Source organism: Mixophyes fleayi, chromosome 8 (genome assembly GCF_038048845.1).
Source record: "Mixophyes fleayi isolate aMixFle1 chromosome 8, aMixFle1.hap1, whole genome shotgun sequence".
In the NCBI taxonomy this organism is placed as follows: domain Eukaryota; kingdom Metazoa; phylum Chordata; class Amphibia; order Anura; family Limnodynastidae; genus Mixophyes; species Mixophyes fleayi.
The window spans coordinates 124854637-124877440 of NC_134409.1; the positions used below are offsets into that span (position 1 = coordinate 124854637).

The 22804-nt window shown below is 41.4% G+C and overlaps 1 long non-coding RNA gene across 1 annotated transcript; it reads right to left on the reverse strand.

Moving 5' to 3' along the window:
• Positions 1 to 457: 457 nt before the first annotated feature.
• On the reverse strand, positions 458 to 22369 carry LOC142099677 (uncharacterized). Its single transcript, XR_012678595.1, has 3 exons — positions 22349 to 22369; positions 22146 to 22266; positions 458 to 1783 (listed from the first exon to the last, which is right to left on the reverse strand). It is a non-coding gene; the product is annotated as an uncharacterized LOC142099677 (long non-coding RNA).
• Positions 22370 to 22804: the final 435 nt, after the last annotated feature.

The window sequence follows — 22804 nt, forward strand, 5'->3', positions numbered from 1 at the left end:
TTGTTGGGCTCAGGTTACTTCCATAGACCGTTTGAAACTCAGTAGTGAGTGCTACAACCAACAGATCATTTTCATGTGCTGTATACTCTTCAGCAATCAGTGGTCCCATTCGGAGAACTCGTGTGGCCTACAGCTTTGTGGCTGCACAGTTGTTGCTTCACAATCATAGCACTTCCGGTTGACCAGAGCAGCTCTATCTGGGCAGAAAATTGACGAACTGTCTTGCTGAAAAGGTGGCATCCTATGATAGTGCCACAGTGAAAGCCCCTAGCTCTTCAGTATGACCCATTTATGACTATGAAGATTGCATGGCTGTAAGCTTGATTATATGCAAGTGTATGACTGAAATGGCCACACACTAGTTAGAAGGGGTGACCACATACTTTCGGCTATGTACTGTACATTCTATAAGCACATAGCCCAATTCACTTGCAATGAACTACACAAATCGAGCGGAGTAGAGACAAATCCATTTATTGTTCCAAGTGTTTATTAAAATGGCAAATGATGTGAGGACGGACCACTTAAACTTGCAGAAAATCCACAATAATACTCACGTGGTTTCTAAATTCATTATGTGGATGGCAATGTAGCAATGGTTAAAACAAAAAATATACATATACCTTTACAGAGTACAGGAACATGAGAAACACAGAAATTATGTGATGCTTTGTTTAATTGATGGAGATCTGAAAACAAAATGAAATTTAAAAAAGGACATTCTTTAAAAAAAAAAAGGCTGAAACAGTTAAGAATCAAAACAGGTTTTATTCACTGTGGAAGAAAAAGACAAACACCTGGGGGGTAGATTTACTAGAACATCTAAAAAGTGGAGGTGTTGCCCATAGCAACCAATCAGATTGTAGCTATCATGTCCTAGAATGTACTAGATAAATGATCAAAATCTGACTGGTTGCTATGGGCAACACCTCCACTTTTACTTTTTAGAAGTTTTAGTAAATCTATCCTCTGTTCTGTGGTTTTTGCATTAAGCTACCAGCTATTTCTTTGATACAGTATGCGCAACCTACACAATAAAGTTCCATTTTTCATAGTCACCCTTCATCTATACACGATGAGGCAGCCATTTTGCGAACTGAACCAAAGTTCACAAGTAACTAGTGAAATCAGCGAGGCCTCATACCCCTGGTCAATCGACAAACATTAAAAACTACTGGATCAGAACGTGAAGTAGCTGCGTCCACAATCTGTATACAAGCAGTACAGTGTAACAAGCCAAGGACACAAACAAGCTACCACCGTTTCAGAACACCACGCATTTCACATTTATTACAATCGGTGTTGTAGAACCTGTATGAATTACTCTTCATGAAACAGACTAAAGCGCATAATGCAGCCATACAGTACTTAAATGCAATTGGGTTTTTATGTGCCATATAAAATACAGTTTGTCTAAATATATTTTGCTGACTACAATAAAACCTCAAAAATTGGAAAAATACTTGTATAAAAGCAGCGAAAGATCAGGATTTCAACAGCTCTTTGAAAAAAATCATCACTATTGTCTTCATTTTCCCCAAAATACACAGTATACAAATTACATATAAACCGTTAGTGTGTCCCTGATATTTCCATAGAATACTCTGATACATTCATTGTTAGAGGTTCCTAGGTTTATTCCAAGTATCTGTAGCCTGGTGGAGTCTTTATGCCTTCCTAATGCTAGCCACCGCTTTTTTGGCAGCGTCGTCCAGGTCGCTGGCGGAGGTGATGGGCAGCCCACTCTCACTAAGGATTCGTTTGGCCTCGTTGACATTTGTTCCTGGGTAGGAAAAAGAACGGACAATAATTAAATTCATATTCCAGCCGCTAAGCAGCTAATTCAATACTAGCACAACTATCAAGTAATGCTAATAATCGACATAGCAGGTAGGTACTCCCATAACGAAAAAACAAACAAAAAACCACAACTGAGACAATAACTGAAAAAAATGGTCTGTGTTTAATTGCATCTAGCATAGGAGAATTCTATATGCTAGATATGGTTTATTAAGCTGGTGGCAGCACAGTAGCTAAGTGGTTAGGACTTCTGTCTTACAGCACTGAGGTCATGAGTTCAATTCCCGACCATGGCCTTATCTGTGAGGAGTTTGTATGTTCTCCTCCGTGTGCTCCAGTTTCCTCCCAAACTCCAAAAACATACTGGTAGGTTAACTGGCTGCTAACAAATTGACCCTAGTCTGTGTGTCTGTGGTTGTGTGTTAGGGAATTTAGACTGTAAGCCCCAATGGGGCAGGAACTGATGTGAGTGAGTTCTCTGTACAGCGCTGCAGAATTTGTGGCGCTATATAAATAAATGGTGATGATGATGATTAAGCTGAGAGTAGACCTCTCTGGCCCTGCCCACAATGACATCATACCACACACAATGATGTCATACCTTGGTATTAAGGCCAATTAGATTGACAAGAGAGTTGTAGGAGGTGACAGAAATGATGTCAAAGAGAAAGCAAATAATGAAACTGCACTAAACTGTGAGCTCTGCAAGCAGACTTAACACCATCGCAGAAACTATGTGAAGTCCTATAACAAGAATATTTTATACAGGAGTCTCTTAAATATTAATATTTGATAAATACAAATGGAAAATATAAAACTATAGGGTTAGAGTTCCTATATTACTTGAATGCTTTGTAGCAAAAAAGTGTCAACTTGAGCATTTAGTTTAGTAATCCCTTTTAATATTGTCTATTTTGTGACTGGTGAATAAAGTGTGACCCTGATTCCATGACAAATCAGTCATGTTTTAAAAAGTAAAAAAGTCAAAATGGAAATCTCTGTGTTAGACCATTTTTTGCAGATAAAAAAAATGTGCCAATTAACAGCTAATTTTGAGATGGGTTCTGATGCTGAACTGCTAATTTAATCAGTGACACTGATCACACGCACAGCAATGGTTGAACACACAACCTACATACAGTGAAAAAAAAAAAATGTTAATTGCATTTGAAAAAAAAAAATGTTGTTGGAGTTGCACGGAGTTAGAGAAGTTGTAGAATGGAGTGTGAGCTGCCCAGCAGAGAATCCATGGACCTACATACACATAGGCGCTGGGACAAGGGTCAGAAACGGCAAATTTACTCTGCTGTATTTGCGGACACTGGAGGTTTATCAAATAGGCTCATCTGAAGAAAAGGTGGGTTCGTAAGGTGTGATGTGCGTTGTTACTCAATATTCAAGTCAGAAAACAATGAATGTGCCATTTAAAAAAAGTGCAGTTGAAAAGTAAACGTTTTCAAACAGTACGAAGTGAATCCTGCATAAGTGGAGCAGTGAAAACAAATTGGTGAATTGCCCTTAAATTGAAGGTATTTATTACCATATATAATGATTCACATCAGCCCCTGCCCCATGGGAGTTCAGTGTCTAAATTTACTCACATCTGTCAGCAGCCAAATAATCTACCAGTATGTTTTTGGAGATAAACACAGGCAGCACGGTGGCTTAGTGGTTAGCACTTCTGCCTCATAGCACTGGGGTCATGAGTTCAATTCCCGATCATGGCCTTATCTGTGTGGAGTTTGTATGTTCTCCCCGTGTTTGCGTGGGTTTCCTCTGGGTGCTCCGGTTTCCTCCCACACTCCAAAAATATACTAGTAGGTTAATTGGCTGCTATTAAATTGCCCTTAGTCTTTCTTGGTCTGTGTGTGTATATTAGGGGATTTAGATTGTAAGCTCCAATAGGACAGGGACTGATGTGGGTGAGTTCTCTGCACAGCGCTGCGGAATTAGTGGCGCTATATATATAACTGGATGATGATGAATATGCAAACTCCCCACAGATAGGGCCCTGGTCAGAACTGAGCCCACGACTCCACCAATGCGGTAATACACTGTAATACACAATTGCAAAACCAAACACTTGTTGGATAAAAATTGGAGATAAAAGTGGTGTATTTTTTAAATACAATACGGAACTAATTTACCACCATTTACCTCCAATTTTATAAAGTTCCAACTTAAGTTTGTTTTGGCCAACAACACTTTTCTTGGTGCTTGGCAACAGTCTTCTCCATTCGGACGCCACGATGCATAGTGTGCACTGAGAAATATAACTAGGTGGTATCATCAAAATGATGTATAACAAGGGCACAGTTATCGTTTTTCTATAGGACAAATGTTGAACCGAGCTGTACTATTACTGGCATAAATGGTCTCCATAAGGTAGAACCAAGTTATCATCTCTGTAGCTTTGCCCATCAGCCTCAGAGGTTTGCCATTTTTCAATGTATTGCAAAACATTAGGAAGCGGTGTCATCGCTATTAGCTAATTGAATTGTCTATAGCAGTGTTGGCTAACCTGTGACACTCCAGGTGTTGTGAAACTACAAGTCCCAGCATACCCTTCCAGCAATAAGCTGCTATATATTGGCAAAGCATGCTGGGACTTGTAGTTTCACAACACCTGGAGTGTCACAGGTTAGCCAACACTGGTCTATAGCCATGAATGTCTGTGGCAGCAAAAGCTAAAACCAACAGAGACCTGATAGGTATACAAGGTTCTTGCAGACACACAGGGGGGTTTTCAATTGACCACAAGTTTTTTTTTTCCCCCGCAGCGTTGAAAAAAAAAATAAAAAATAAAAAATAAAAAAAATCACACGCGGGTTTTTAACTGCTATAATGACCGTTATTTGTTAACACAGTGTGAAAACTCGTGCAATTCAATTGAAAAAGAGGGAACGCTGCCCACATGCGTTAATCATTGTGTTTGCAAGGGAGTGAAGTGGACTTTTAACGCGGTCATAACACAAAAAAAGGACTGGCATACATTGTCATACATTTTATTGTATTACACAACCATTCTAGTTTGTAATATTTATATTACAGTACTTTCTTTTTAATTTTTTATTTAACTATTGTTTACTATATAATCATCTATACCATGTCAAAACACATTAGTACATACATATTTGTACCAAAAACCTACAGAAATATATTTAGTGATTTTTATTTTATTATGTTTTTTTTATTATTATTTTTTCACAAAAAAATCAACTTTTACATGTTAAACTATGTTGATCAGTAATGTCTATCTTTTTTTTTCATTATTACATGATTTCAAATAGCTTTCTTAGGTTTTTTTATTTTTATCACACCCCAGAGAGGTGCGAGATAAAACAGCATATTTGCCTGTTTAACGCGCCATGTTAAAAAACAATTGAATAGCTTTTAACGCGGCTGCCTCTTGCACACCCTATACTTTCAATACCTTCTGCTGGAGCGCGAGAGGACCGTTTCACAAAAAAAACCCCAGAGCATTAGGAATGGAATTGGATCGCGGGTTAAGTTAACCCCCTCGAAAATGATAAAAAAAAAAGAGCGTTAAAATGACTTAACGCGGCCTTAAAAAAAAAACCCAACTCGTGGTCAACTTCATGTCATTAACTTGACATTTTCATTTTGAAATTTTATTTACAAGGACAGCCCCCTATATAAGTGTAGAGCACAAATAGAATGTTTGATGATAAAGTAAGTCAAAATAACAAACACAAACGGATGCCAGGTAACTGAATAGCAGCCCACGCTACATTAACATTCCTATGTACTGCTCAGGAGCTTTGAACTAAACAAAAAACAGCATTTCAGATGGAGAGTTTGCAGTAGCATTTAGGATGTAATAAACACATTGCTTGGAGCTAGAGAGCAATCTATCTGCCCTCCGTATCCCTGTTGGTCTGTGCCGGTATAATTTGTTTAGAAATAATGATAATTTACAGCATACTTCATAATTACAGTGTAAACTGCACACACACATTCTCTAAACGACCAAATAGTGTAATTTGGGCATTCTGTGTGTTAATTAGCTTTACAGGCATTTAGCGAGAGCCGCAGCACTCAGAAGTGAGATTCATAAGATGTACGTGTCTGATTGTGAGCTAATCTGCATCTCCCAGCTGGTGGATAGCACCGTGTACACTAAACACTGCACCGGTCTCCACTGTCAGCTGGTCAGTGACATATATACTGACAATCTCATTACAGAACGGACTCCATAGAATGACGGCCAAACTAATTATGTTTTGCTATTTTTAATGATTTCTATTATCCATTACATTTACTGTGCCTTTCTCTCCTCCATTGTTGTAATTCTTCCCTCCTCTAATAATTGTCTTCTCTAGCCCAGCATTCCCCTACTCTGCCCTTTACCTTTCACGCCCGACACCTCTCCCCCACCCCGCCTTTTCCCCCCTCACGCCCGGCCTCCTCCTCCGCCCTTTTCCCCCCTCACGCCCGGAACTCCGCTACGCCCTCCCCCCACTCGCGCCCAACACTCCCCCCCCCCACCCTTTCCCCCCCCTACCCTTTCCCCCCCCTCACGTCCGACACCTCCCCTCCACCCTTTCCCCCCTTACGTCCGACACCTCTCCCCCTTTCACACCCTGCACCTTCCCCGCCTCGCCCTTTACCCCCTTCACGCCCTGCAACTTTCCACTCCCTGCACCTTCCCCTCTTCATGCCCTGTACCTCTCCCCCCCACCCCATCCCCCCCACCCCGCCCTGCACCTCACCCCCGCCCTTCCCCCCCCTCACACCCTGCACCTCTCCCCCACTCCCCCTTAAACCTATCACTCTCTCCTAACCCGCCCTTCCCCCTCACACCCAGCACTCTACTTCGTCCCACTCTTGCCTCTACCCAGTTTTCTCCATCCTGCTCTTGCCTCTATCATGCAGCCTCTCTGGGGACAGCATGGCTGAAGGAGAACAATGGATGCTGTTTGCACTTTCACATAAATATGCCAGCACTTAGCAGCATGAAGTGAGCAATATCTGATTAATTTTCTTATTAACCAAGACACAGTACAATGTACCCTCCTCTACAACATTTATTTCAGCTTTCGTTCCAATTTAAGATGCTGAATTATCACTCTTTTTCTTTATGATGTATTCTATCCCCTCATTCCCCAGCATGCACTTCTCTCTCTCCTTTCCCTTACTTGCCTCAAAATTCTCTCTACTCCTTTCTCCATCACCAGTTCGTGTAGGGTTAATATGTTCTCCATCATTGCCCTAGTCTCACATTCTTCTTGCCTCCTCACCTCTAGTCTGCCTCCTCCTCTCTCGTCTATCCGGCTTCCGTGTCCCAACCACCGCAGCATAAATACTGAATGTTCCTTACTGGGGTCATGGATACTATGACTGACAATTAATACACACAGACAACTTTGCAAATGTTTAACGCCCTACCTCGTAAGCCACTAAAAACTGATCTGTACCCATTAAGCTGTACTTATCGTCATTCCATAAACAGCGAACAGCTTAAAGCCGCTGTTTAATCATACCTGTCTGGTCTCCTATTACTCTCAATAGCATTTGCTAAAAGCCAGAAGTCTGGGAGGAAGAAGAATGTACAAGCTGCTCTTTCTCTGTCTCCCTTGTCTGCCTGTATGGAGACTGCAATTAATGCCAATTTAATATTTTATAACTTTGATTCCCAACGTTGTGCTTGAGATGGGAGCAGATGGATGTTCTATTTTAGTGTAACGTAAAAAAGCCAAAATGTCATTCTGGGGAGCTGATAATCACCATGAGGCTGTGTATGGGGTACAATCGACTGAAATGTATCCACGGCTACGCTCAGAGATTGAAATAACATCTCATTATAACCAAGCAAAATGCCACTCAATAAACTAAATCACTTCCTTGAAAATGGTTGTTGTACTAGACTATGAGAGACAAAGAACAAACTCCTTTTTCATCTACCTGGATAAAATGATAAGTACTGTATACAAAGCCTAGGGGCAATGCTAACCGCTCTCTTAATGATCATATATGAAACGGTCCAGTCTGAATCATACTGGACAGTGCGAACTGGATTTATTTGCAAATTATTTTATAACCTTTGGCCACTGGGTGGTGTCAGAGAGCTGTACAAAGTTCAGAGCTCAGGTTAATTCCTTACACACACGTTGTACCAGATGAGAGTACAGTAAGAATAATGGCCTGAACACTGGTGACATAGCTCGCCTGCTATATGCTATTTAACCTCGCTTTATTATCAGTTAAATCAAATAAGCACGCTTCAATTGACAAACCCCCTAAAGGATACCTAGGCATGTTAATATCATGCCAAGATGTACAGATGTGGGTGTGTTAGGAAAATAAGGTTAAACATGCAGCAAGCCTGAGAGCCAGACCAAGATTAATGAGAATATAAACATAGACCTGTAAAACTGATTGTCAGGTCTGCTACGGAAACAGGCAAAGGATGCTGTCCATGGTGCTGATACCGTGTATGCTAAAGGCAAGCTGAGAAAACAGCTATAGGTTCAATAGAGAGTAGTCGAACAGTAATCAATATTACAAAAAACAATGGTTTTCTCTGTTTCGCTCCTTTATTCAATGTGTCTAGAAACGTCTTGCTGGCGATATCGCTAGTTTTATTCACTCAACAGGTCTCCCACAGTCATCATCAGTTATTTATATAGCACCACTGATTCCGCAGCGCTGTACAGAGAACTCACTCACATCAGTCCCTGCCCCATTGGAGCTTACAGTCTAAACTCCCTAAAATACACAAACAATGAGAGACTAGGGTTAATTTGATAGCAGCCAATTAACCTACCAGTATGTTTTTGGAGTATGGGAGGAAACCGGAGCACCCGTAGGAAACCCACGCAAACGCAGGGAAAACACTATTAGCGACAAATTATATATTATCTATTTGCTGTGCGTTAATGGTAACAAACCATCGAGGAAGAAAAGCTACAGAGATAACTGCAGCTCTATCGAGTGGAGATATTTTCACAAAAGGTTACATTTTTATTGTTTTATTGTTAAAAAACATTTTTTTTTGTAAAATAGGGAATAGCAATATCTTCCCTAAATCTATAAACAGACAATTACACAGAACTTTGAGCTCCTTGAAAATAACTTTATGGCACTATATTATATTTGTATTGTTTAAGGACCATCATAGGTAATATAATAATATAATTACAATCTTAAATTTGTTTGATATGAATTTAGGAATTTGTCAAGTCATCCAAATGCTGTTATCATAACACCTGGTCTTTCTTAAAGGACCAATAAAACCTACAAAAAAACTTGACTTGCATTAAAAAAAAATCAAAAAAAAAAATCCAAAAAGCTGATCTACAAGCAAACTGTTCATGAGCTTATTTGCACAATAGATATCAGCAATTTGTGATCATGGAGGGAGAGATCTTTCTACACAGACTTTCTGTCCATGATCCCAAAAAAGAACACTGCAAACAGACTGGACTTCCTTAACCCTCCTTATTTATATTCTGTAAGGTAACTTGTATTTTAGGTCTACCAGACCTTCAATACATCTCACTTTAGGTAATGTCATGTCAACCAAAGATAGTTCTACCTGTGTCCCTTCAGCCGATGTGCAAGTACAAGTTCCAGCACAAAGACTTCCTTGTACTTCCACAACAAGTAGAGGAGCCAATTTACCTTCCTCTGATTTACATATTCTTTGCTGTTTTTTGCTCTTGTATCTTTACAACAAAGTCATCTCATCTATATAGTAGTATAGAGGGTCAGGGTTCCCAAGGTAAGACCACGGAGAGAAAGTAGGTGAACGAAGTGGTTTATTAGCAACACAGGTAACACAGGTTCAGGATGCAATAACTGGTAAGGCAGTAATATAACCACAGTTCTTAACAGCGGAATAGGCAATACTGTAAAGCGATGGAGAGAAGCAGTAGCCTGCGGCTTGCAGTTAGATACCTCTAGAAAGGTGGCGAGATGAGAAGCCTGCGGGTTGCAGGTTTGGATATCTCTGGAAAGGTGGCGAGATGAGTAGCCTGCGGGTTGCAGGGTCCGATATCTCTAGAAAGGTGGCGAGATGAGAAGCCTGCGGGTTACAAGGTCTGATATCTCTAGAAAGGTGGCGAGACCAGTGGCCTGCGGGGTGCAGGGTTGGTTACCTCTGGAAAGCTGGTGAGATGAGTAGCCTGCGGGTTACAGGGTCTGATATCTCTAGAAAGGTGGTGAGATGAGTAGAATGCAGATAGCAGGGTCAGATACCTCTGGAAAGGTGGTGAGATGAGTAGCCTGCGGGTTACAGGGTCTGATATTTCTAGAAAGGTGGTGAGATGAGTAGAATGCAGATAGCAGGGTCAGATACCTCTGGAAAGGTGGCGAGACCAGTGGCCTGCGGGGTGCAGGGTTGGTTACCTCTGGAAAGGTGGTGAGATGAGTAGCGTGCGGGTTGCAGGGTCAGATACCTCTAGAAAGATGGTGAGATGAGTAGTTAGGTAATACTGAAACAACTGAGAGCAGATAGCAGGTAATGGTGGAAGTAAGCTGAACAGGTTACACTGAGAAGCAATGAGCTGTAGAGAACAGAAGCACAGAGATCCACACAGGTGTATAACTCAGCAACTGGATGAATGTTGAGCTGTGTCTGCAGCAGTGGAATGAACAGCAAAACCACAAGGTCAGGTACACAGTTAAGTATAACCAGGAACAGGAGTCAAAGGAGAATGCTTCCTATCAGGTAGAGTGACCTGATGATCTGGCCCAGACTGCTGGGTGAGGCTGTCTTTTAAATAGTAGTGGCTGGTGTGAATCATGCTGAGAAAACAAGCTTAGCTCAGCAGGGAGGGAAACCGCTCAAGCGCCGCAGTGTCCCCTTTTGGTGGCATGGTGGTACTGCAGGTTATATATACAGAAAGACCAACACAGCTCTTGGCAAACAGGAGCTGCAGGTGGCAGATCATGACATAGAGCCTGATTTAACAACATGCTGTAAATAAAGCATAGGACCTAATCAGATATTAGCCTTTATGCACGTTATATAATGATAGTTAATGTTGGATTGGTATGGTAAGGCTACATGTAACAGCACAGTTACACAATTTCCGCCATGCTACATATAGTGTATAATACCAATGATAGGTACCAGTATCTGATTTCATGTGCAATGCCAATAGCCAATATCTGTACCAGTTAACCACTCAGGCAGGCACTTCATGACAGAATATTTATGAGGTATCAGTTGCTAATGAATCAATAGGCATTGCGTATACATTACTTATAAAACCTTTATGATTTCCCAGAATACTGCCCTTTTTACAATGTTATGTCAGGAACTAATAAAGTTATTTTAAGAGCGCCAAGTACTGCTGACAGTTACCGGTACGGGGTTGTCAGCTTTGCTTGAACAACAGATATGATTGGACAATTAACCTTAATATCTTTGAGGAGATTTAATTAAGAAACAAATCTCAACAGTGCAAAGTAATAATCACATCTAACCCGGCTACAGGAACTATAGGTATTTCTTCTGTCATCAGTTGCTGTGACATAAGATTCCTCTCTGAAAAAAATTAAAAGCCAGACTGCGCCTTTACATGCAGATTTTGCTCCACGGACACAAAAAGAAAAAGGGGATAGAGACATTATGTGGGCATGAAGAGAGGCGTTTTCCACGGAAAGGTGTGGGCATGAAGAGAGGCGTTTTCCACGGCAAGGTGTGGGTATGGAGAGAGACGTTTTCCACGGCAAGGTGTGGGCATGGAGAGGCGTTTTCCACGGCAAGGTGTGGGCATGGAGAGGCGTTTTCCACGGAAAGGTGTGGGCATGAAGAGAGGCGTTTTCCACGGCAAGGTGTGGGTATGGAGAGACGTTTTCCACGGCAAGGTGTGGGCATGGAGAGGCGTTTTCCACGGCAAGGTGTGGGCATGGAGAGGCGTTTTCCACGGCAAGGTGTGGGCATGAAGAGGCGTTTTCCACGGCAAGGTGTGGGCATGAAGAGAGGCGTTTTCCACGGCAAGGTGTGGGCATGAAGAGAGGCGTTTTCCACGGAAAGGTGTGGGCATGAAGAGAGGCGTTTTCCACGGCAAGGTGTGGGCATGGAGAGACGTTTTCCACGGCAAGGTGTGGGCATGGAGAGGCGTTTTCCACGGCAAGGTGTGGGCATGGAGAGGCGTTTTCCACGGCAAGGTGTGGGCATGGAGAGGCGTTTTCCACGGCAAGGTGTGGGCATGAAGAGAGGCGTTTTCCACGGCAAGGTGTGGGCATGAAGAGAGGCGTTTTCCACGGAAAGGTGTGGGCATGAAGAGAGGCGTTTTCCACGGCAAGGTGTGGGCATGGAGAGACGTTTTCCACGGCAAGGTGTGGGCATGGAGAGGCGTTTTCCACGGCAAGGTGTGGGCATGGAGAGGCGTTTTCCACGGCAAGGTGTGGGCATGGAGAGGCGTTTTCCACGGCAAGGTGTGGGCATGGAGAGACGTTTTCCACGGCAAGGTGTGGGCATGGAGAGACGTTTTCCACGGCAAGGTGTGGGCATTAAAAGATGTTAACATTTCAGGATGTGGGCATGGAAAGGTCACAAAAGTTCAATATTCTGATGTGAGAGTGCAGAAGAACATCGAAGAGATGTGTGGATGTTACAGGGGGAAATTTTATTTCCAAAATGATTGAAATTGGCTAAATTGTGGTGGGGACATTTTTAAGGGTTTTCTTTACTGTGCGCTGGGCCATTTTATTATGCTGGTAAGCTCACAACTGGTGGCCTTCAGGTCTACTTCTGAAGACCACCAGATTTTCCCTTCACCAACGATTGCCCATTTCTAGGCCCACTCCGAGCAATGTAACACACCCAAAAGCAGCACATGTAATTAAAGCAGTCCCGATTTTCCACATATTATTCATTTAAACCAATACTGTAGGAGAAAACAGATTTATCGATAGAGGTGGTTCTACACCAAGGAACACATTCTGGCTGCAGAGGCGTCTCCCAAGAACGTAGTCTGTGTGTACATTAATATGTGCAGATGGACCACCCAAGGACACTGGTACAAAACAAAGGGGTTTTGCATTGAGTGTAAATGTGCTTCATAAACGAGGCGCTGCGTCTAGGCGGACAGGTACGGTTGCTGCTGTAAAGAGAACGATTAGTAATGTAAACAATATTTAAGGAATGTCTTATTGGTTTGCGGGTGTGGCTTGGGTCAAACATGAGCATGGCTGGGTAAATCTGTATTGTGGGCAAATTACCGTATTTCCCTATGTATAAGCCGCACCTTAATTTTGGCCCCGAACTTTGAAAAAAAAAATATTACGGCAGCCGTCATAAAAGGCAGGGAGAGTGTAATGGCCGGCTGCTCTCCCTTCAATCCCCCCCCCCCCACTGTGCCTGTTCCCCTCCTCCTGGATCCCCGCTGCCACTGACCCGCTGCCCCTCGATCCCCCCGCTGCCACTGTAACGCTACCTCTGTATAAGACGCACCCTGTTTTTAGACCCAAAATTTTTGGGGAAAAGGTGCGTCTTATACATGGGGAAATACGGTATGTCACGATTTAATTCAGGTGTAAGGTATTAATCTAGGACACACTATGATTTTCTGTTCACAAATCTGTGCGACATTTGCAAACAGCTTTCATCCAGCAAACTTACTCCGATAGTATTGAAGTGCATATATTTGGCCCACTTAACTCCCCTTTTTTAGTTCATTTCAATAAAAGGTTTTCATATCCATCATTTGACTCCTGCTACTGACCCAAAGCCACCTACTTCTCTAATTTACAGCAAAAATGCAACATTGGGCCACATAACGTGTCGCACTAACGCAATGGAAGTCAACGATGTCAAATGCATGCAATCTCAGACTTAGCGCCTGGCTGCTTATTCTAAATGAACACAAAGATGAAAGTACCCATTTGACAAAATACTGAGTCCCTACTCACCCATGCAATCCCTCTGTCTGTGCAGCAGTAGAATGCTCACATGAACTGCTGCCTACCACTTCTCTTACATAGTACATGACAAGGATATTGGTCATACTAATTAATATACAGCTTTATCCTGAAAGCACGTTACATGTATTAAATCATGTACTGTACAACCACAGGAAATTCTCTCTTTGGCATTAACTATAAGTGCTTAACATGCTCTCTCAAAACACACTGCTAAACATACATTGGAAGCACGGTGGCTCAGTGGTTAGCACTTCTGCCTTACAGCACTGGGATCATGAGTTCAATTCCCAACCATGACCTTATCTGTGTGGAGTTTGTATGTTCTCCCCGTGTTTGCGTGGGTTTCCTCCGGGTGCTCCGGTTTCCTCCCACACTCCAAAAACATACTGGTAGGTTAATTGACTGCTATCAATAATTGACCCTAGTCTGTGTCTGTCTTTCTGTGTATTAGGGAATTTAGACTGTAAGCTCCAATGGGGCAGGGACTGATGCGAGTTCTCTGTACAGCGCTGCGGAATTAGTGGCCCTATATAAAGGATTAGAAAACTATATTGCGCTCGCATATCCTAAATCCTTTCAGTTTACAGCCCTATAACATGCATCTCTCCCAGGACACATTGCTTCTTATTAAAGGGGTAACTACTATTGCAATTATATCAACGGTACAGTGTTGGTGCCTGTGAGTCATGTATTCAAATCTTAAGTCACTGTGGGACATTTGTGAAATCTGGCGGAAAATAAAAAGGTGGCGTTACTCATAGCAACCAAGAAGATGGTAACTCGCTTTCTAGGGCTTTTTAGGAACGGAAAGCAAACATCTGATTTGTTTCTACGAGGAACACCCCCAATATTCTGTGCACCGTTTTCATAAATACACCCCGTCTTATTGACGTGTGTGTTTCATGATCATTCAATTTATATTTCTTTCTACAATAAATAATGAATACTTAAATAATCTAATCATAAAAATAAAACAAAAATAAATGCAGTATGACATATTGGTAACAAGTATTTACTAGTTTCCAAGTCCACTAACTACACATGTTTTCAATGTCTTACCTTATCCCTGATGATACCATTCATACTAATGCACCCTCATAGCTGTCCCAATCTCCACTCTGAGCCACACTCGCTCCTCGTATCATCTGTGCCCTCTTCCACTTAGAATGTAAGCTCTCTAATGAGCTGGGTCCTCCATACCCTTTGTTTTCATATCTGCATTTATTTTATCTCCCTTGTATGTCCCTGTTTTATGTATGTCCTGTTTTCCCTACTGTGCGGCGCTGCGGAGCACTGTGGCGCCTTACAAATCTACGATGATCATAGTAATTTATTTTACCATTGCCTTCTAGACTAGGAAAACGAGGCTTCACGTTGCAAACAAAACCCTGCACAAAGGCACTCCAAATGTTTTATGAAAAAGTCTGATCGCTGATTTATATTCCGTGCGTACTATAACAAAACATAATAATCCCCTGTCTCAGCTGGTGGCCATCTTCTTGATTAGTTGAGTAAATATATGCAATTAGAGAGTTACCATGTTCAAAGGGGCTGGTAATCCCTTCCTCATCCCCTGATCAAGCAGCCTGTAATTATTATACAATTGGTAACAAAGATTTGCTCATAAAACCCCACTAAACCGAGGCAGATTTGACTGATTAAAACTTTCTTCATCAAGACATTTGTAAATCACTGAACCAGGGCAAAGATTATTTAAGTCACTGTGGAGCCAATGCCCCTAAGCTTTCCTGCAGGAGCATGCGACTAACATGAAAAGGTATAATTTATTCCATGGAGGGGTACGGAATTGAAGTGCTGGGGTAGCAAAACGGAGGGATCAATTCCCTAAATATCCGCACGAGCTGCCTCCGGAATGGCGGCGAGATACTTCTGTCAGAAAATATCCGCGCAAGGTAACGCTGATTTTTACTCTCACCCCATAGAGGTGCGAGCAAAACTCTGCGTTACTTTTTATCATAGTAATGGTAAAAAAGTGCATCCACAAAGTTCTTAGGAACATCACAGACAATTGAATATGCCCCTAAAATTTCTAAAAAGGAAAAGTGGAGGTGTTGCACATAGCAACCGAATACACTACTCTAGGGTTTGAGCGAACCCTCAGAAATGGGCCTATCCCGAACCAAACCTATCTGTGTTGTTTGTCTTCTTTTCAAAGGGAGCGTATATGTAAGGGACAGTATAAGAGAACGCATCATACCCAACAGTGACTTCCATTCTCTAGCACAGTAAATAGACATATCTCACAGGGATAATAGCAAAAGAAAAAAAATACCACCCATATTGCAGAGTAGTAACCCCCCACTATTGTAAACAACATACTGCAGACAATATTCTGCATAGAAACACCACATATTGTGGAGCCTCAAGAGTCTTGCGCGCCAGAGAATCCCCATTTGCCAGATTACCTAGGTACAAGCAATGTAATGAAAAGTTTCACACACCCAAGTGGCACATAATAAAAAACAGACTGTCCCCTACCTGGTGATTTATTTCAGCCATAATGAAGGGTAAAAAGGGCTGTTTATTCAATGCAAAGGTGCAGGTGGGAACTTTATGCAAAGTTTACACTTTTATAGTGTCGTGGAGGGAGAACATTGCTAAGTGAAGGCATCTCTGCTTCAGGGACTAGAAAGCTAGTCAAAATAGGGGACAAAACACACACACACACAAAGAATATCCTAGAGATCATCAGTCAAAGCCCAGACTCCAATCTCATCGAGATTCCATGGAAGGATTTAAACATCGCTGTTCACCATCGGCCCCAACCAACATAAAAATTGCTTTACATCCAGCCTGATGGGACTTGGGCAATATTGCATACAATGAAATCGGCAACGTCCGGAGCGGGAGGGGGGGGGGGGGGGCAGCTGATGAGACCCCCCAAATTCACCTACAGATGTCGTTTCAGAATATGCTTCTACCAGGTACTAAAACAAGGGGTTCAGTACTCAGGTAAGCAATCACTGTCTGTTTTTGACGTCGATCAGTTGCAACAATTTCCGAACAAATTCATTTTGAATCAACGTTGTAGGAATTTACAATTTGAAAAATGCCAACAGGGTCTGAGTACTCTGTACAGCAATTGTATCAAACTTATATTTGGTGCACAAATCCATCTCAAAATATTGTCGATGGGTCATAGGACTAGTTTACAGCACACCAGAGGTCGGCTTTGGTCAGTATTCATGGAGGAATTAACAACAAACAACCCCCCAATCTTTGTTATTCTATTCTGGATACTATAGAATGCAGCTGGTGCCCTGAAATCTCCCAAGGACAACGTGCACATATTATATCCGCATTACTGAGCACAAACCACAATACTGAGGTGGTGAACTCCTCCTTTGTTCTGATCTGCTGTGACTGTTTGAAAGCAACAGCTTTGGGCAACAAAATACAGTTGTAAGACGACTAAAATGTATCTGTGCTATTTACCCCACTAGATTCAGCAGCTCTCGGTAAATCCCTAATCCTCGGGAGAACATTACTAGGTCAGAAACACCATTCATTTAGGTTAATAACGGCAATACATGTCATTAACAACCATGAAAATGTGTAAATCCAGAGCAACAAAACCCTTCTGTGACGTCATACGTCTGCTATTCAGCTAACGCGGGTGGTTTTACAGTATGATCATGGAATGTGTGCGACAAAGCAGCCTCCTTGGCGTGATGGGAGGAGTTGGGTAGCTCAGAGACGCCTTGCTAAGAAGAGAAGTTGACTTTACTGAGGAGTTCTGCCTTTAAAACATGGGCACAAAGACTTTGGCGGCCACCAATCCTGGTCCTATACTTTTTATGGGAGACATCTTGCAGCTTGCACAAAAAAAAAGTGCATTTGTATATGCACATCGATCAATGTAATACAAACATTGACACATGTACTAAAGACAGATCTGACGTCCATCGCACTTTAATGATTAAGAGAACAAGGAGAGGAAAACAAGCAGTATTTTAGGAAATGACCATAAAAGTTAAAATTAATAGGGCGGGTAGTCTTAAATGGTTAGTAGAGAGATTACATTCAAGTCCAGCCTCTTATTTCCACCAAGTGCATTTTTAGTTAGATCTGCAAAACTAGTTTTCCGTGGACCAAGAAGTGAGTGTGCATAATAGAATTATGTGTGTCCAGTTTTCTGCAGTTAGTAATCTATTCTTGTGGGTAGACTTACTTAAAGGAAAAGTGGAGTTGTGGCTCATAGCAACCAATCTGATTCTGGGGGGTAAATGTATCAAGCTGCAGGTTTGAAAAAGTGGAGATGTTGTCTATAGCGACCAATCAGATTCTAGTGATCATTAATTTAGGACATTCTACAAAATGACAGCTAGAATCTGATTGGTTGCTATAGGCAACATCTCCACTTTTTCAAACTTGCAGCTTGATACTAGAGATGCTCAGACTTGGTTCCCAGAGAAGCGAACACACCCGAACTTAGCATATCCGAGTACTGAGCTGGCTCGGTACTTTCGCGCGCCCTCGGAATTGGAAACGAGGCAAAACGTCATTGTTACGCCGTCGGATCTCGCAAGTTTTGTATTCCTGTTTAAGATCCAACATAACGGTGGGCCCAAGGACAATTCCATCCTGCACCATTTTTCTTTTCTGCCACTGCTGTGTGCCAATGTGTCCTAGATGTGCTAGGAACTGCCGTGTGTTTGTGTCATTGCTCTGTCGCTTACCATCCAGCCAGGTCACTGCAGTATTTGTCCGAAAGTGTATGAAAATAATATTGTGATCTGTGAGGTGGTCAAAATTGACTGCAAATAACTTGAAATTAGTGTTATTGAGGTTAGTAATAATGTAGGAACAAAAAAAGCACAATAATGTGATTTTAGCATATTTTAGGTTTTTTTTTCTCTAAAAAAAATACAGATCCAAAACCAAAACAAAAACACACGAGGGGCGGTTTTGCCAAAACCAAAACACGAAGGTAATCCAAATACAAAACCAGTTCACGGGGGTCAGTGAGCATCTCTAGTTGATACATTTACCCCCAGATATCATTTCCTAAAATGTACAAGATAAACGACAACTAGAATCTGATTGGTTGCCTAGGACCACACCTCCACTTCTCCCTTTAGAAGCTCTAGTAAATCTACCCCTTAGTGTCTTTATCAGACTTGTAGTGTACAATCAAGTGAAGGACACAATGTAACCAGAAGTCAAAAAATCCAAACCCGCTCGAGCAGTTTCTAGAAATTTAATCATCATCACCCACACAAAAAATAAACCAAATTACCAATGATAAACTTCTTATTGCCCAACGATTAATGGAATGTACCCATAATATTAAAAATATCAATACCTGTATTTTGTATCTTCTTTACCATTTTTTTTGCTTTATCTGCAGAAACTGAATCCTGTTTACTTTTGGAACATTCTTAAAACTTTTGTCTGCCGTCAGCATTGCTTACACTGCACCTGTCACCGTGAATTAGCATTTCCTGATGCTACATAAAATACCTGGATATTGTGCTTGCTGTTTATTCCAGGGATTCTAACATTCAAGTAATTTCTTTTTTTTCCCCTTCTCCCCTCCTTATATGTAACTCCTGGCTAATACCAGCAGCATACTGTGCATAGAAAAGCAAGGAGACATATCCAGAAGGCAGTCTTATAGCGTAAACAGAATGATGTCCTCCAAAAGCTATTGGGGGAGGAATACAGTTGGAACATACTTATTTTTACATACCCATTTATTTGAAGTTTTAGTGACAAGTAGAGTAGTTTTATACATGCATGTCATTAATATTAACAACAATAATTGTGTATTTTAAATGAATAATAATGAAATGTCCACCACTGTGGCCAATGCTTTTAATTGTTAAATGTAAAAAGACCTAGGGGAAAATGTATCAAGCTGCTAGTTTCCGGCAGGTCTGAAAAGTGATGATGTTGCCTATAGCAACCAGACTCTGTCATTTTCTAAAATGCACTAAATGACAGCTATAATCTGATTGGTTGCTATAGGCAACATCTACACTTTTCAAACCTGCTGGAAACTCGCAGCTAGATACATTTACCCGTTTGTTTTTTGCAAATTAACTTTTAAACCACACATTATTTGTTGGCTAGATAATTTCTGTAGTAGAGCGTATCTAACATAGGTGAAAATTTAGCCAGAGATAGGAGAAATAGGGGCTTTCTGTACATTGATTATAACTGAATAAGCAAAAATAGATCGTTTGAATTATATATTTAACTAGAAGATAAAAAAAAAATACAAAAAACGCGGACTCCTTCGTAGTTAAATTGTTCCCTTTTCACATTGGGGTTGTTCCTCCCTCTGGATCTCTCTCCTGAGAGCTCACGTTTAAGGAAATCTAAATCTGTCCATTCATCTTCAGTAACGTTGAATAGAACCGCACTGTATTGAGGCAATTGTTTCTCTTTAAAAAAAACATTTGTCTAGTTGGCTGCAGGTTCGAAACTGAAAGATTGCCTGTTCCAGATAGCCTGTTGAAGCGGAGAAACGCGTGGCAGAAACATGGACCCTGATTAACCTGGCACACGCTTAATCCTCATTGTTCCTTCAGTCGTTTTGCCCGTTTCCCTACTTGGTCAGCCTAAGTGCAACTTGGTTTATTTAACCAAATATAAACACTCCCGTTGATCTCTGCGCCTAAATATCTTTTGTGTAGCGCTCACCAATCAAAAACTTCTCATTAACTTCCATTGGTGTGGCTGTGTTGTTTTATATCCCACCTGATTCATAAGAAGGTGCAGCTGTCAGATTGGGTTTAAAGGCGAAACCAAAAAACGGCTATTTACATAAACAATATTTTTATTCTTTGCACCGGAGTGAGTTTTCGCCCTGCTATGATGTTTCCCCGAATCGGTCTCCGTAAACTCATTTGCCGACACTGCCAGCAGCAAAGGACGTAGAAGACAGATAAAATAACAGGAAAACCAAACAACTAACTTCATATCTGAAACACAATGGTATAAAGGCTACATTGTGATGCTTAACAGAATAAGAAAAAACCCCAACAACAACAAACACAATTCTCAAGAAACCAACCTAAAACAAACACATAGTCATACATAATAAACTATAATTCACCTAGCGTGCAGTAGAGACAAAATAGTAAGGATGGCATATTTACTAACGCTCCTGCAGAGTTTAATGTGAAGACGCACTAGATATTCTCTTTCATGTTGCAGAAACTTATACTTAGAGAATTTAACAAGAAGGCTTTGAGGAATAATTCTGTGCTCTGTTTTGCCGACATATTTTGATAGCTTTGTGACAGCAAATTAATGTTCTTTTTAAACAGGGTAATTACATACTAAAAACCACTGATGTTTCGAGAAACCTTGAAAGATTTCACAGTACATTTCTCTCGCTCTTTTAAACCACGCTGCAAAAAGGGGAAAAGAAGACATGTGAAATGTAGACACACGGTTGCCTTTGGGATGTTGAAAAGAAGGACATGTTCCTCTATGCTATGACGAGAACAAATCAAACTGACATTATACAAGAACAAACTCTGTATGAGAGTGTGAGGTCCTAATGACAGGTAAAATACCTGCAGCAAAATGTACATGGTTCTGTACTTTCTTCTACCTCTGATTCCTATCACAGTGCTGGCCTCTATGGGGTGCAGTGAGATTGGGCATGCACTATTCTGTTTGTCTGCCTCTTCCTCCAGACATCTGAAAGGATCCCATCATTTCAGGCTTATTCGCGCTGCGATTTGTGACCGTTCAAATAAAAAAGGATATAATTGGCCAGCAGATACGCAGCGTGTACGGACACCTTAATCTGTATTTTCATAATAGCATACGTGAATAGTAAATGGTTTAGTGTCATGGTTAGGCTTTTTTGATCTTCCAGGGTATGGTTTCTAGAACTGTCGATTAAAACATGATGCCACAGTGGTTAGCATTGCAGTACTGCCTTCACAAGTTCGATCCCGACCAGGGCACAATCTGTGTGGGGTTTGTATATTGTCCACAATTTTGCATAGGTTTCCTCCGGGTGCTCCGGTTTCTTCCCAGAGTGCAAAAACATACTAGTAGGTTAACTGTCTGCTGACAAAATGGAACCCTAGTTGTGTGTTTGTGTGGGAAGGACGTTAGACCATACTTGCCAACTCTCCCGGAATGTCCGGGAGACTCCCGAAATTCGAGTTGGTCTCACGGACTCCCGGGAGAGCTGGAAAATCTCCCGCATCCCGCAATTGTGGGGCTAAAATGACGCGAATGGCATCATTTTGGCCCGCCCCCCGGCGCGTTTGACGTGGGGGCGGGGCCAAAATAACGTGATTAACCGGGCCACGCCCCCTCCACCCTCTAGACACATCCCTCTCCCGGATAGAACTTGCCAAAGGTAGGCAAGTATGCGTTAGACCATACATAAAAAGACACAAATGATCATAAATAATAATAAATAATACACAATGTATTCTGCACCAAATGCTCACCTTCAAGTCGGACCACCAGTGGCACCTTCAGCTCCAGCTCTCGGCAAGCCTTAGTGATACCGTTAGCGATGATGGCACAATTTACTATTCCTCCAAAAATGTTAACGAGAATTGCTTCAACCTGAAAAATGAGAAGATAACTTCATCAATCATCACAATTCACCAAACCCTGGTCAATGTCATCGACCTTTCAGGTCTCTTACTTTGCAAGTTAGAGGTTAGAGCTGGTAATGGAGTGGTCTGAAAATTTAGACGAGTAAAACGTTGTAATAAGCTGCTGAGTAACACTTAACAAAATGGTGGCTCCCAGAACCATTATTTTAGGATTTATCTTGACATCAGAATTTTTTTTCATTTTTTTTTTTTTTTTTATATAACTTTATTTATTGATTCGGTCACATTACACTGTTACAAGAAGTTAGTATGAAGTATTCAGTCAGGATCCAAGGCTTTACATCAGAATATTTTAAGTGTACCCACTGCCACCATTTTGTGGCGTGAACCACGATTCACAAAACTTTAAACATCAATGATATATATCGAAATGAAATAAAAATGGTAAACGGCTTGAGTTCTTCCACAAATAGCTTGACATGGTGTCATATAACATAATAATTAGTGGAGTGATTGTCTTTTCTTTACATTATCAATCTGCTTTC